The following is a 15,918-nucleotide window of genomic DNA, read 5'->3' as shown; positions in this document are numbered from 1 at the left end:
CCTACCTGCCAGTGAAGAAGATGCAAGAGACACTGGTTTGATCCCTGGGTCAGGAAGATTCCCTGGAGAAGGAAATGGGAACCCACTCCAGTACCCTTACCTGGAAAATTCCATGGATCAGAGGAGCCTGGTAGGCTACATGGAGTCACAAATAGTCAGACAGGACTGAGGACTGAGCACACACACATAGACACACTGACACATGGACATATTCAAATACAGATAGACTCAAGTTAACGTGGTTATACATTCACTCACATACTCGAATATACCTCACATACACTGTGTCACTCATACATTTACTTACATGCATGAGTATACTCATCCTAAAGTTGTTCACACAGTCACGTGTACAGACATTGTCACACATACAAGTATGGTTACAAATTCCTTCATACACATAGACATGCTCACAGATACTTTGTGGTCACTAGTCATTCAAATCAACAGCATGTTCTTCATATTTACACATTCAAAGATTCACTAAGATACAAGAAACGCACATATACATGCACAACAGACCTAAATTCTCTAATATTGGGACATATTCACAGACTGAAAACATATTCACCAATTTATTCATATGTATAGACACATTTGGTCTTCCCTCATGGTTCAAATATTTGGTAAAGAATGTGCCTTCAGTGCAGGAGACCTGGGTTCGATCCCTGGCTTGGGAATATCCCCTGGACAAGGGAATAACTACCCACTCCAGTATTTTAACCTGGAGAATTCCATGGACAGTGGAGCCTTGTGGGCCACAGTCCATGGGGTCAGAAAGAGTCAGATGCCTCTGAGCAACTAACACATTCACTTTCATAATGTGCTCCCTCATTTACTTTCATAGACACACTCATGTAGCCATACACATTCCCATATACAAAATGCTCACATGTCCACTAAGACATCAACATGCTTACAAATTCATTCACAGACAGACATATATGCTCACAACAGTACACTCAGGTGCCCTTATATGTGTGTATTAATATATTTAGAAAGAGGAGCATTTTCATGTATTTATGTGAATACAAATTTTCTCACAGGCATCACAAAGCTTATACCTACACACACAGATGACTCACATAAAAACACAAACTCATATCGTTTTCACAAAAATACTCACACATTAACAAGCTTACACAAATGAACAGTTACATACTCACTCATGAAAATGTCCTTACACATACATTCCCTCAAACTAGCTCACACATTCACTTACACACATTCAAATATGATCCCAGTCATATACAATTCCCCATGTAGAAGATACAAACAGCATCATACTTATATTCTCACAGGTGAATATGCTTATATTTACTATGAAGTTCCCACATTTACACACGTAGAGGTATTCAAGTGTACTCATATGCACACACTTGGACATTAACTCACAGAAATATACTCCACTTTCACATGATCAAAAACAGACATTCATCTCACATACATGAATATGCTAATATTCATGCCCATGGTCACACATTCACTCATCCATATGAAAAGTTCAATTTACTTCAACACACAAACTCATATTTAAATAGGCTCCCATGGTCATTCTCACACATGTGGTTATAGACATGCACAAGGTCACATTGACTGGCACAAACATGCTCTCACACTTGTTCACTCATAATAACTGCTCACACATTCACTTGAATATGATAACAAATTAAATCAGTTATACTTACATCCATATACTCATAGTCACTCACATACACATTAACATGCCCAGAAGTAGGAATGTGCTCACACTCACCAAGACACACTCTCACATTCACTCACAATCACACAAAATTCATTCAAGTATTCTGGGGTTCTGACCATCCATGTGAATCTGAATATATTTAACATATAATCTACCATCACAATATAATGTTTCTGTGAATCCAGGGTTTTGCATGCATGGATTCAACTAATCATATATTGTGTAGTACTGTAGTATTTGCTATTGAAGAAATCTGCATATAAGTGGACCTGCACTGTTCAAACCCTATTGTTTAAGAGTCAGATGTACTTTTAAAATATCATACAGGGGAATTCTTTGGTAGTCCAGTGGTTAGTACTCAGCAGTATCACTGCTATGGCCCCATGTTCATTACCTGGTTGGGGAACTAAGATCCTGCAACCTGCACAACATATGTGTGAAAGTTGCTCTGCTGCTGCTGCTGCTGCTGCTAAGTCGCTTCAGTCGTGTCCAACTCTGTGCAACCCCATAGACGGCAGCCCAGTAGGTTCCCCTGTCCCTGGGATTCTCCAGGCAAGAGTACTGGAGTGGGGTGCCATTGCCTTCTCTGGTGAAAGTCGCTCAGTTGAGTCTAATTCTTTGCGACCCCATGAACTGTAGCCCTTCAGGCTCCTCTGTCCACTGGATTTTCCAGGCAGGAGTACTGGAGTCGGTTGCCATTTCCTTCTCCAGGGGATCTTCCTGACCCAGGGATCAAACCCAAGTCTTGCGCATTGCAGGCAGACTCTTTAACAGTAAGCCACCAGGGAAGCCCAACATGCCCTCCCCCCCCCTCCCCAAATATCAGACAAGTGAACAGGCTTAAATTTTTACACTCACACACAAACATGGTAATATCCATGGATATGTTAGTTGTTCACTCATGCATGCACAAACATTTCCTTAATCACACAGATATATTCCTATTAACACACTTATACTTGAAGAGGCTCACCCATTCATTTTTCCACACAGACACTGCTATATAAAGGAACCAAAGATGACCTCATTTTACTTCTTTACAGTAGGCTATAACCCATTAGCTGAAAAGCCAGTGAGCACCAAACTCAGTTTTTACATACCAGTTGGTTTAAACATTGGGTTGGGTCAAAGAATTTGTTCGCATTTTCCATAACATCTTGCAGAAAAATCTGAACAAACTTTTTGGCCAGTCCAATGTATTCCAAAAAAGCAGATTTTAATCCATTTAGAGTACTTCTATGGTGGTTCAGTGGTAAAGAATCCGCCTGCTAGTGCAGGAGATGCAAGAGACTCAGGTTTGATCACTGAGTTGGAAAGATCGCCAGAGAGGGAAATGAGAAGCCACTTTAGTAGTCTGCCTGGGAAATCCCATGGACAGAGAAGCTGGGCAGACTACAGTCCATGGGGTTGCAAAAGAGATTGACACAACTTAGCAACTAAAGGAAAACAACAATGAAAATGTGAGGCTTTTTTCTCTACGTGTTGGGGCCAGAACACTGGAGCATTAGGAGTGTGCTGCTCTCCAGGGGCTAATTGCCCTTAAGATCTGATGCACTGAACTGTGCCTTCTTTTCCCCTTCTATGATGCCAGCTAAGAGCCCTCACTTTACCTTTGCCTCCCTTAGCTAAGGGAGGGAGGTAGTCTGGGAGCCCAGTTTTCCATCCTGATGAGGCTCCAGAGCCCTATCATAAAATGCATTGGCTGACCCTCTTCCACCACTTTCAGAGGAGAGGCACTCTGGTTTATCTCAAAGGTGTCCAGATCTTTCACAACTACCTTGGCAGTAAATTTGCTTGTTTCAACCCACAAAGCAAGCTCTTGGGCATAAGTTCTTTAAAGGAAAAAGTAGATTTTGCATTTTTTACAGATGGTGGGTGCAGGATGAGGTGCCCCACACTGCCAACCCCTCTCCCAGTTCTCCAGCTGCCACAGACCTGGAGCTGGGGCTGAGCCAGGAATGACAGCAGAGGCCAGAATGAGCAAAGAGTTTGGCAGTACCCAAACCATAATAGGCAGGACCTATCTTTTTGATTGGTTCCTGGCATTTGTGGGATTTGCTTACCTCATGATTCCATCAGGGTAGGCGGGGCCAGTTGTGCACAGGGTTTTTGATTCCTAGCTGGCAGCTGGAAGTGCATCCTACTTAGCGCTCTTAGAATCCAGGGATTCCTTCGCAGCATGCTTTGTGGAGTACTCTACTCTCCGCACCCAGGCTCAGGGACCCTGATTGATTCCCACCTTCCCTACCTCCCTTGCCAAGATGGTCTTAGCTTAGTACCATATCTGCAGAAAAACAAGCTTCCCGCCACACCTCGTGGTTAGCCCGCTCACCCCCTCCTCTGTCTTCTGCCAGGTCTGTAGCAGTCTCCAGTGTTCGGAGCAATGGTGTCCGGATGAGCAGCAAGTCCCTGTGCATCTACTGCTCACCAGGATCCAGCTCTTGAAGGGTGACGACCACAATTCCACCTGAAAATTCTACTTTGACATCTAACCTCTCCTCTGATGTTCCTGACTTCACTCTGCACTTCTTTAATTGGTAAGCAGGAGTGAGAGAGTCAATTCCTAGGCAGATTGATAAGAAGTCCAGGGGTCCCCAAGGAGAGAGGGGTCTGGAATTCTCAAGGAGGAAGAAAGGACAAACATCTTTTTTTCCTCTACATTCCTTAGTCTGTACGTTTTTTTCTTTAAGCCCAGAACTGATGATTACAGAAGAAACAACTAAGTTTAAACTCTGTACTAAGGATTATATAACAATAATGTATCCTGCTTGACGACAGTTTGTCCTTCCTGAAAACCTTCTGACTAATCCTGATATCTTAAAATATATATAATGGGAGTGGGTCTGGTAGGATCTTTCTGTTGTTAAGTTCTAATCCTGTTATCTTAAAATGTAATTGTGGGAGTGGGTCTGGTAAAATTTTCACAAACTTGAGACATTCTTTTGAATTATTATAATAATTTATTAAAAAGTATATAATTCCCTTGCTAAAGACTAGCAAGGGAGGTATTCTCCATCCCCTCTTCTGAAGTCTCTGTCAGAAGCTTTCTTTGTCCCTTTTCTTACTTTAATAAAACTCTGCTACACAAAAGCTCTTGAGTAATCAAGCCTGGTCCCCTGTCCCGAAGCTGAATCTTCTTCTTTGGAGATCACGAATCTGACATCATTCACTGTAAGCTATCAGGAGTTGCCAGGCTACCAGGGGCTTGGGGGGCCGTGGGTGAGTAGACAACCTTTTAGAAGGAGACGGCTGGGGAAGATGTCAGCCTGGGCTTTTAAACCCTTGCCCATGCTCCCTGCCTGGTTGCCAGTCCTAGAGGAATTGGTGGTAGGGATGGGGATGTGCACTTGAGATGGAGCCCCCTTGTTTCATTGCCTACGTTACTGTGTTAGCTAACAGTGACCAAATCACAGGGGTTGGAGAACTGTTGCCAACAGGTCCATGTATCCACGTCCAGGGACTAAGTTCTCCTCATCCTCAGTCTTGTGTAATGTTTCCTGTGTGTGTACTTATGCACATGCCGATGGGTACTTGTTACAAGGAGTGGCCAGTGTTGGGGTGAGGCCTAAGTTGCTGAGTTGATATCTGGTATAATTGAGAGGACCTTAAATGCCCTAATCTCAAGTTTCTTTCCTCGCTCTGCTCCACCAGATAGTGTCCTCTTCAGACTCTCCTTATTGAATGCACCAGATGCATTCCTGCATAGTCCTCCTGAATAGTGTTTCCTTGTTAGCCAGCAGAGTTATTCAGAGAACCCAATCACATCTGGCTCAGGAATCAGGGGCTACCTCACCCACTTAATACTGCAAAACCCTCTTCCCACAGACCCTTCTGATTCATCCTGTTCCAGAATGCAACCCCTACATGTCCTACATTGTCCTGTAATGCCCGCCCTTCCTGGGCTACCCAATAGAGGAGTCACTGGATCTCTGAATCTTTCCCCATAACCACCCAGAAGGTCTGGACCATTCGTGATTAAATGAAGATAAAATTCAAAGGTGTAAATTTGTACTGCTTGACATCTAAAATATTGTGAGAGATTTTGTACAGACAGAAAAGACCAAAAAAAAAAAAAAAAAAAAAAAAAGATTTCAATGCAACCTAAGTGGCAGCACCATACCAGAATATGGTTTCAGTAGACCCCTCTCTGGTTTGGGGACCCAGCAATCTTCTGCTGTGCCACTCTGTTACCTATGTCTCTTTTGAAGTAAAAGTCCTGATCATTCTAGGTATAGTGAAAAAGGATCACTGCACTTTTGTGACACAGTGATGAAATAAATTCAAACCCAATTTAAGCCAGAGTGCTTAAAACTTGTTACACAACCATTGTCATAAGGGAGGCCGCTATCCCTAATGAACCTGAGTTGAGGCTCTCTGAAGGAAGAAATGCATAAATATGAGTAGTGTAGAGAGGATCCCTTCTCCATCACACACGCACAAAGTATATCCAGTGACAAGCAAAACGGATGAGAGAGAAAGAAATTAGAAAACTTGAATACAGAAGGAGAAAAGAATTTAAACTGATACAAAGGACCACAGTTTAGTCCAGTTGGAAATCTAGAATTTGCTAAAAGAATTTCTACCCAGGTAACATCTTTGTCCTTGGCAGACAGGTGTCAATTACTGTGTCCTCACGTGGCCTTTTCTTTTTTTAGTGTTGGTAGTGAGCAAGAGCTCTGTGATATCTCTTCTTCTTCTTATAAGGATACCCTCCTGTTGGATTACACCTCCATGCTTATGATGTCATTTAATCTTAATTGGCCATTAAAGTCCATATCTCAAAATATAGTCACATTGAGGATTAGAGTTTCAGCATACCCATTTTGAAAGATTAGGATTCACTGGCTCAGGGTCTCTGAGTACCTTTATTTTGAGGACGGCCCAATATATGGGCGATGGTTGCCACTCTATAATCATTTGTAGTACAGGGCCAAGAAGTGTAGTTTTTGCACTAGTGCCCTATGGGCAACTTACAGGTGTCATGGGTGGTCCAGAGATGCTGGGAGGTGCATAACAGAGATTACTAGAGCCTCAACAATGAAGGAATCTCTGGAGACACTAATGGAAGTGTCCATTGATTTAGATCTGGACAGATTCTAGAGTTTTTTGTTGTAAGATTTGTTAATATAAATTGGCATAGTAAATTCTGGTTTTCTAATTGGATTAAATTGTAACTTTATAGACAGTAATAGAAAACAAGTTTATATATTGATTGATTGATGAAAATATTGTGACCAGAGGCTCATAGGAACCTAACCCATCATTTCCCCTGGGATTAATGTTTTAGTAGTCACTAATTCATTACTTGTATTGACTTTAAGAATATATAGAATATAGAGTGAAAAGACACAAACGCATTGCAGGGACTGATATTCCTTGGTCATCGTTTGTAAGTACCATGGGATCACAGTGCTGCTCAGCAACTCTTCCTGTTTCTATGCCCTTTTGGAAAAAACATCCCTGCTTAAGGTCAGATATCTTGGTTGAGCAGGTCAGAAAGCTTTGGAAAGGCCAACTCTCTGCAGGGCTTAGGCTGGGTACTTGTGTTTACTCATTGAAGACATCTCCAGTCTCAAAGCACATGATTAACAAGAGAAATGCTTGCTTGCTTGCTCCCAGAATGAATGTCTTTGAGAAGACACCATTGAGCCTAAGAATCTGAAATGATTTTGCTGGTAAGGGCCAGAAAGTTCTTTCTCAGTGTCCAGCCATTTCCTGGCCCTAAAAACAGGTATACAAGAGCAAGGTTGATATGGATGTTACAACAAAATGTTAGTCCCAGCTCAGATAATGTAACTTTGTGCTGGAGAATGTAGACTGGTTACCTCAGCTCAGGAGGACACTGAGGGTGGAAGATTACTTTTCCCATGGTAATCAGCTGCCCCTGGATGAATCCCCACCAACATGGAAAGCTGTGTCCCTGCTGATTCCAAGATCAGGCTCTTTAGGGGACGGACTTAATGCTTTTTTTCTGTGGACTGCCCCCTGTATGCTTCCTCTATTCTCCACTTGCCTGAATGCCTGCTCCCTGTAGCCCAGCCCCTCATTCTGGCTGTTGACATGGACCCAGTCCTTGGATAAAAGCTGGGGAGGAGGAGGAGGCTTCCTCACCATATGCTGCTGGCGGGCTCACCGTGGGGATAGAAGGGGATGGGGTAAAGAATGTGTACAGGTATGACTAGATACGTCAACATCTGTGCCATAGAAGGCATGACCCTGGAAAGGTGACAGCTGGGGTGTTCTCTGTTGTTTGTTCTCTGGGAAATAATGTGACATTTACTGATGACCAGGGACTCCTTTGTTTCAGCAACAACTAAGCAAATGAAAATGATTGTGAAGGTTTTGGTCGGACAGGGTGCTGACAGCACATTGTGTCCATCTGAATCCGTATGTTGGAGGTAAGCCGCTTCTACACACTTGAGGGTTTTTCTTTTTATTGAAGTATAGCACTGTTATATTAGTTTCAGGTACACAACATAGTGACTCGGTTATACATATTTAGACATCTTTTTATATTCTTTTCCACTATGGTTTACCACAGGATATTGAATATAGTTCCCTGTGCTGCAGTAGGACCTTGTTGTTTATCCATTCTGTGTATCATAGTTTGCATCTGCTAGTCCCCAAATCCCAATCCATTCCTTTCCTATAACCTCCCCCTACCTCCACCTTGGTATCAAGAAGTCTGTTCTCTGTGATCTGTAATCTGTTTTTGTTTCATAGATATGTTCATTTGTAGCCAGGTGAAGGTTTATAAATGAATCTTTTTTATATTGAATTGTTAAATATTTGTTTAATATATTTGGTTATGTTGGTCTTAGTTGTGGCACGTGGGATCTTCATTGGCACTTGCAGGAACTTTAGTTAAAGCACAAGGGATATTCTAGTTGTGGTATGCAGGACCTTTGTTCAGCATATGGGTCTTCAGTTGCAGCACGGGGGATCTTTGATGCACCATGTGGGATCTATAGTTGTGGCATGGTGATCCGTTTTGCAGTATGTATGATCCTTAGTTTCAGCATGCAAGATCCTCTAGTTGTGGTACGTGGGATCTTTGTAGTGGTGTGTGGGATATTTTGTTGTAGCATGTGGGTTCCTTAGTTGTTTCCTCACAGCATGCGGGATCCTTCAGTTGGGGCATGTGGGATCATTGTTGTAGCTTGTAGGATCATTTTGTTTTGACATACAGGATCCATTATTTGTGGTATGCAGGGTATTTGCTGCAGTATGAGGAATCTTTGTTTCACTGTGTGGGATCTTCAGTTGTTTACATAATGGAATGGGGCATCTTTTCGTTATGGTATGCAGGATCTTTGTTGTGGCATGTGGGATCTTTGTTGAAGTACATAGGATCTTAATTGTGGCATGGGGGATCTTTAAATTGTGGCATGGGGGTCAATGTGAGTTCTTTTTAGTTGAGGCATGCAGGATATTTTAGTTGCAGCATATGAGATCTTTTTTGTTGAGACTTTTGTATTAAGTTGAATAGAGCTGAAACACAGCAAACAAACCCTACCATGTGTACTTACCAGTGGGATTACCCAAGCTCTACATTTTGCCTCCCAAGATTGCAATTTCCTGACTTGCAGAGACCTGCAATTGGGTACTCCCAGGTTCCCAAACTCTAGACTCTTTGCTCTGATCCTGCAATTTCTCATACTTCTCTGGCCTCCTAAGCCAGAGGCCTCTGTTCTTTCTATACTCCCTTGAGAAGGACCAACACCTGAAGTATACTTCCTGGTGTGACTGAAGGAGCACTATCCACAGAAATGGGTGTACAGGCCAGAGGGTGCTATGCTGCTCAAGATTGACTTTTCTGCTCCATCTTGCACACTCCGTGGTGAGGGCTCCTGAGCACACATTCACCACACCCTGGCTTCTTACTCTATTGAGTTTGCTAAAAACTGAGTCTTGTCTACCTCACATTCCCCAACCCAGTTGACATGACTTAGTGACTAAACAAAAACAAAAATGTCAGGCTTTTTTTTCTACATGTTGGGGCCAAAACGCTGGAGCCTTAGAGTGACCTCATCTCCAGGGGCCAGTTGCCCTGAAGATCTGATACACTGACCTTTGCCTTCTTTTCCCCTTCTATGATGGCAGCCAAGAACCCTCACTTCACCTTTGCCTCCCTTAGCTAAGGGAGGGGGCAGTCTGAGAGCCCAGTTTCTGTCCTGATGAGGCGCCAGAGCCCTATCAGAAAATGCATTGACTGACCCCCTTCTACCCCTTCCAGAGGCGAGACACTCTGGTTTACTGGAAGCCCAAGGGTCTGGAAGTGACCCCCAGCCAACTATCTCCTGATCTCTCAAAGGTGTCCAGATCTTTCATAATTCAACCTGGGCAGTCAAATGACTCCTTTCACCACACAAAGAAAATTCTTGGGCATAAGCTGTTTTAAGCATAAAGCAGGTTTTGCATTCTTACAGACGGTAGGTGCAGGGCGAGATGCCTTGGTCCCCCAACCCCCTGACCCCTCTCCAGCTTCCAGGGAGCTTGAGCTGAAGCTGAGCCAGCAATGACTGCAAGGACCAGAATGAGCAGAGGGCTGGGTAGTGCCCAAACCATGATAGGAAGCAGGATCTGGCATCTTTTTGAATGAATCTTGCCATCTGCAGGATTTGCTAACCTCACTATGGCATCACGGTGGTCGTAGCCAGTTGTGCACCAGGCTTCCTCCTCCCTATTTGGCAGCCGGATGTGCGTTAGACCCATTGCTCTTAGAAGCCAAGGGATTGGTTCACAGCATGCTTCATGGAGTCGAGCTGCTGGGCTGCTTCTCTTCTCGCCACTCTCAGGCTTGGTGCCCCTGATCAATTCCCACCTTCCCTTTCCAAGATGTTCTCACCTGAGAGGTGAGTCTTTGTGGAAGAACAAGCTCCCCGTCCCACCTCGTGGTTAGCCTGCTCACCTCCTGCTCTCTGCTCTGTATTCCACCAGGTTTCCAGCGGTGACACCTCCCCCATTACAGACACACAAGGTATATCCAGTAACAAAGAAGCAAAAAGGATCCAAGAGAAAGAAATCAGAAAATTTGAATACAGAGGGAGGAAAGAATTTAAGTTGTTACAAAGGCCCACAGTTTAATCCAGTTGGAAATCTAGAATTTGGTACAAGAATTTATACTCTGGTAAGACCTTTTTCCTTGACTGACAGCTGTCTTATTACTGTGTCCTCACATGGTATTTACTTTGTTTAGTGTGGGGAGAGAGAGAGCTCTGTGGAATCTCTTACTCTTCTTATAAGGATGCCCTCCAGTTGGATTACAGCTGCATACTTATGACCTCATTTAATCTTAGTTACACCTTAAAGGCAGTATCTCCAAATATAGTCACATCGGGGGTTAGGGTTACAACATACCCATTTTGAGAGAATAGGATTCACTGGCTCAGGGTCTCTGAGTACCTCTATTTTGAGGATGGCCCAGTATGTGGCTGATAGTTGCCACTCTATAATCATATGTAGTACAGGGCCAAGAAGGGTAGTTTCTTGCATCAGTGGCCTGTGAGCAACTTTTAAATGTCATGGGTGGTCAGAGATGCCACTGGGGCATAACAGAGGTTACTAATTCCTCAACAATGAAGGGACCTCTGGAGATAGTAATGTAAGTGTCCATTGATTTAGACTTGGACAGATTCTAGAGTCTTTTGTCAGAAGGTTTTATCATTTTGTTAATATAAATGGTTTTACAAATTCTGGGTTTCTGATTAAATTGTATCTTTAAATAGAAATAGCTATAAAACAAGTTAATAAATTGATTGATTGATGAAAATGTTGTGACCAGAGGCTCACAGGAACCTAACCCTTTATTTCCTTTGGGAGCAATGTTTTAGTAAGTCACTAATTCATTACTTGTATTGACTTTATAGAATATAATGTGAACAGACGCAAGTACATTGGAGGACTTTGCCATTGTCTGAAAGTACTATAGGATCACAGTGATGCTCAGGGACTGTTCCCATTCGCATGCCCTTTGGGAGGAATTATCCCTGCTGAAGGTCTCACGTATCTTGGGTGAGCATGTCAGAAAGCTTTGGAAAGGCCAACTCTCTGCAGGGTTCAGACTGGGTACTTGCCTGTCCTCATCCAAGACACCTCCAGTCTGAAAGCATGTGATTAACAAGAGAAATGCTTGCTTCCAGAATGAATGTCTTTGAGATGACACTCTTGAGGCCTCAGAATCTGAAATGATTTTGTTGCTCGATGGCCAGATGGCTCTCTCAGTGTCAAGCCATTTGCTAGCCCTAAAAAGAGTTGTATACCAGATCGTTGATGTAGTGACAGTCCCAGCTTAGGTGGGAAAATGTGACTTTGTGCTGGAGAATGTAGACTGGTTAGCTCAGCTCAGGAGGGCACTGAAGGTGGAAGATTGCTTTTTCCAGGGCAATCAGCTGCCCCTGTTTGGATCCCCACCAACATGGAGAGCTGTGTCCATGCTGACTCCAAGATGGGGCTTTTTAGGGGATTGAACTAATCTTTTTTCTGTGGGCTACCTGCTGCCTGCCTCCCCTCCTCTCCACTTGCCAGAATGCCTGCCCCTTCTACTCCAGCCCTTCATCCTGCTTGATGGCATGGACCCAGTGTTTGTACCCCATCACCTGGATAAAAGCTGGTGAAGAAGAGGAGGTTTCCTCACCATGTTCTTCTGGCTCACTCACCATAGGAAGAGAAGGGAGCAGGGGAAAGAATGTGTACACTTACTACTGTGTGTCTACATGTGTGCCAGAGAAGGCACAGCCTCGGAAAGGTGACAGCCAGGTTCTTCTCTGTTGTTTGTCGTCTGGGAAATAACGTGACATTTACTGATGACCAGTGACTTGTCTGTTTCAGCAAAAACTATGAGAATGGTTCTGAAGGTTTCAGACAGGGTGCTGACATCACATCGTGTACATCTGATGCTTCTACACACTTGAGGGTTTTTTTTTAATTGAAGTATAGATGCTAGAGTGTTGTGCTAGTTTTAGGTGCACAGCATAGTGACTCAGTTTTACATATTTAGACATTCTCTCTTTTCTTTTCCATTACGGTTTACCACAGGTTAGTGAATATAGTTCCCTGTGCTATACAGTAAGAACTTGTTTATCCATTCTGTGTACAATAGTTTGTATCTGCTAGTCCCAAACACCCAATCCATTCCTCTCCTACAACCTCCCCCCAACCCAGCCTCAGTAACCAGAAGTTTGTTCTCTGTGCCTGTAATCTGTTTCTGTTTCATAGATATGTTCATTTGTAGCCAGGTGAAGGTTTTTAAATGAATCTTTGTATATTTAATATTTAAATATTTGTTTAATTTATTTGGCTATGTTGGGCTTAGTTGTGGCACGTGGGATCTTCATTGCAACACGCAGGAACTTTAGTTAGAGCACAAGGGGTTTTTCCGTTGTGGTAGGTGGGATCTTTGAGTTATACCATGCAGGTCTTTAGTTGTTTAGTTGCAGCATGCGGAATATTTGGTTGTGGCACGTGGGATCTTTATTTGGGGCATGTGGGACCTTTAATTGAGGCATGCGAACTCTTAGTTGTGATTCTAAATCATCTCGATTTGGATTTTAGGTGCCTGACCAGGGATCAAACCTAGGCACCCTATATAGGGAGTACATACTCTTAACCAGTGGACCACCAGAAGTCATGACACTTGACACTTTTGTGTTAACTTGAATAGAACTGAAACAGAGCAAACCTGCCCCACCATGTAAACTTACCAGTGGTACTCCCTCAGGCTCCACACTTCTTCCTCTTGAGATCCCAACTTCCTGACTTGCAGAGATGAGCAGTGGGGTACTCCCAGGCTTCTAACCACCAGACTTTTTGTTCTGATCCTGGAATTTCCCCCACTTCTCTGGTTTCACATGCCAGAGGCCTTCTGCTCTCTGTACACTCCCTTGAGAAGGAGCTACACCTGAAGCACACACTCTCGTGTGACTGCAGGAGAACTACCCACAGAAATGGGAATGCAGGCCAAGGGCTCTATGCTGCTTAAGGTAAAATTTTCTGCTCCATCAGTCAGGCTCTATAGGGAAGGCTCCTGTACCCTGGCTTCTTACTCTGTTGAGTTTGTTAAAAACTGAGCACATGATCTCTGTCTTGTCTATCTCACCTACCCAGACCCAGTTGCTTGCCTGTTGGTTCAACCTCCAGCAAACATGCCACCTCTGTACTCATCTCTGCATTGATCATAAGCCACCCCCAGGGCAGCCCTTCGACATATTCCTCCCGAATTACTGCAACAACATCCCAATTTCTTTACTCTCTGATATTAGTGTTGGTCCCTCTAGTCTGTTCAACACACTGCAGTCAGCATGATCTTTATAAATCAAGCCTGATTATGTCAAGAACTGGTAATCACATTAGCTGTCAAATAAAATCCAAACTAGCCTAGCATTGAGATTTCTAGATCAGACATGAGAAATGGTGAAGAAACATAAACACAAGCCACCATGACGCTAATGAGTCAGTTTATTTCCGTATTCACTCTGAACCTTCCCCTTGGAAAGGGCAGGTAGCCTGGAACACACAGCTCGATGTGACATGAAACCCACCCTGATTCCACAGAATAGGAGTAGTATTCTCTTGCCCAGGGCCCACCTGGAACCATAAATCAATGACAAAAGAAGGGTACATTGAATAGAGGTTGTATAGAAGGTTGAACCGGAGAAGGCAATGGCACCCCACTCCAGTACTCTTGCCTGGAAAATCCCATGGATGGAAGAGCCTGGTAGGCTGCAGTCCATGGGATCGCTCAGAGTTGGACACGACTGAGCGACTTCACTTTCACTTTTCACTTTCATGCACTGGAGAAGGAAATGGCAACCCACTCCAGTGTTCTTGCCTGGAGAATCCCAGGGACGGGGGAGTCGCACAGAGTCAGACACGACTGAAGCGACCTAGCAGAAGGTTGAACAAAGGATTCCCAGATGGCGCTAGTGATAAAGAACCCTCCTGCCAATGCAGGAAATATAAGAGAGGCAAGTTCAATCCTGGATTGGGAGGATTCCCCGGAGGAGGGCATGGCAACCCACTCCAGTATTTTTGCTTGGAGAATCGCATGAACAGACCAACCTGGCAGGCTACAGTCCATGGAGTTGCAGACTCAGACATGACTGAAGCAACTTAGCATACATACACATACACACACACACACACACACACACACACACGAGGTTGAACTACATATGGAATCTATAAGGTTAATGAATGCTAATACCGAATTTCCAGGGACTCTACCCTAAAGAGCACACAACTGTGAGGATTTGGCACCTATGTTTAAACCAGTGAGGGTAACATGTTTGCCCTGGGAGCTTCCTTGAAAACCAAGGTCACTGCCATGGGCCCTGAATTTTGGAGGTGAATCAGGTGACTGTTGCTTTCCTTTTGTTCCATTGTTCCCTCCAGAATGTGAGGGGATAAAGTGTGGGGCACATGTTCCAGTGTGAGTGTGTACCTAGGGGTTGGGATGCTGACATGGAGAAGGCAGAGAGCAAGATCCTATACCTTACCTTATAAAGACAATACTTCTAGGTGGGGCCCCTAGGGAGGAAACTGAGGGCCAGAGGAACGGGTGTAGGAGAATTCAGGTGTTGTAGCACAGACAATTCCCCTTGCTTGATAACTTTTGGGTAAGTTGGGCCAAGCACTGGTGGGTGTCAGGAGATTTGCTCCCTCATGGGAGTCTTAGATGTCATGGGAGTTGCTACCTCATGACTTGCTAGCTCATGTTCTCCTGTATTTCAGAAAAGGCTAACAGCAGCAATTTAAAAACAGTAAGCACATTTTCCCATTGTTTTAAGCAAGATAGCATGTCAGTAGGCATCTAGGGTCAGAGGGAGGGAGCATGGACCAAGGTCAAAGCCTGAGGATTGTCAGATGTAGATAATACACATTATCTCTGAGGCACTTCACCAGTGTCTTTCAGATTCTGATCTGTTTACACCTGTTACCTTAGTTGGGAGAGGGTAGGATACATTATCCTTTTTTGTCATTCAAATCAGGGGCATATGAGAAAAAGGTGGTCCCTGGATTGATTTGGCCAAGCCTTGGGTGAAGGCTTGGCCACCCTGCTTATATTGTCACCCTGATTATTTAACTTATTTGCAGAGTACATCATGAGAAACACTGGGCTGGATGAAGCACAAGCTGGAATCAAGATTGCTGGGAGAAATATTAATAACCTCAGATATGCAGATGACACCACCCTTATGGCAGAAAGCGAAGAA

This window comes from Bubalus kerabau, chromosome X, assembly GCF_029407905.1.
Source record: "Bubalus kerabau isolate K-KA32 ecotype Philippines breed swamp buffalo chromosome X, PCC_UOA_SB_1v2, whole genome shotgun sequence".
In the NCBI taxonomy this organism is placed as follows: Eukaryota; Metazoa; Chordata; class Mammalia; order Artiodactyla; family Bovidae; genus Bubalus; species Bubalus kerabau.
Note: the sequence above shows the minus strand (reverse complement) of the source record.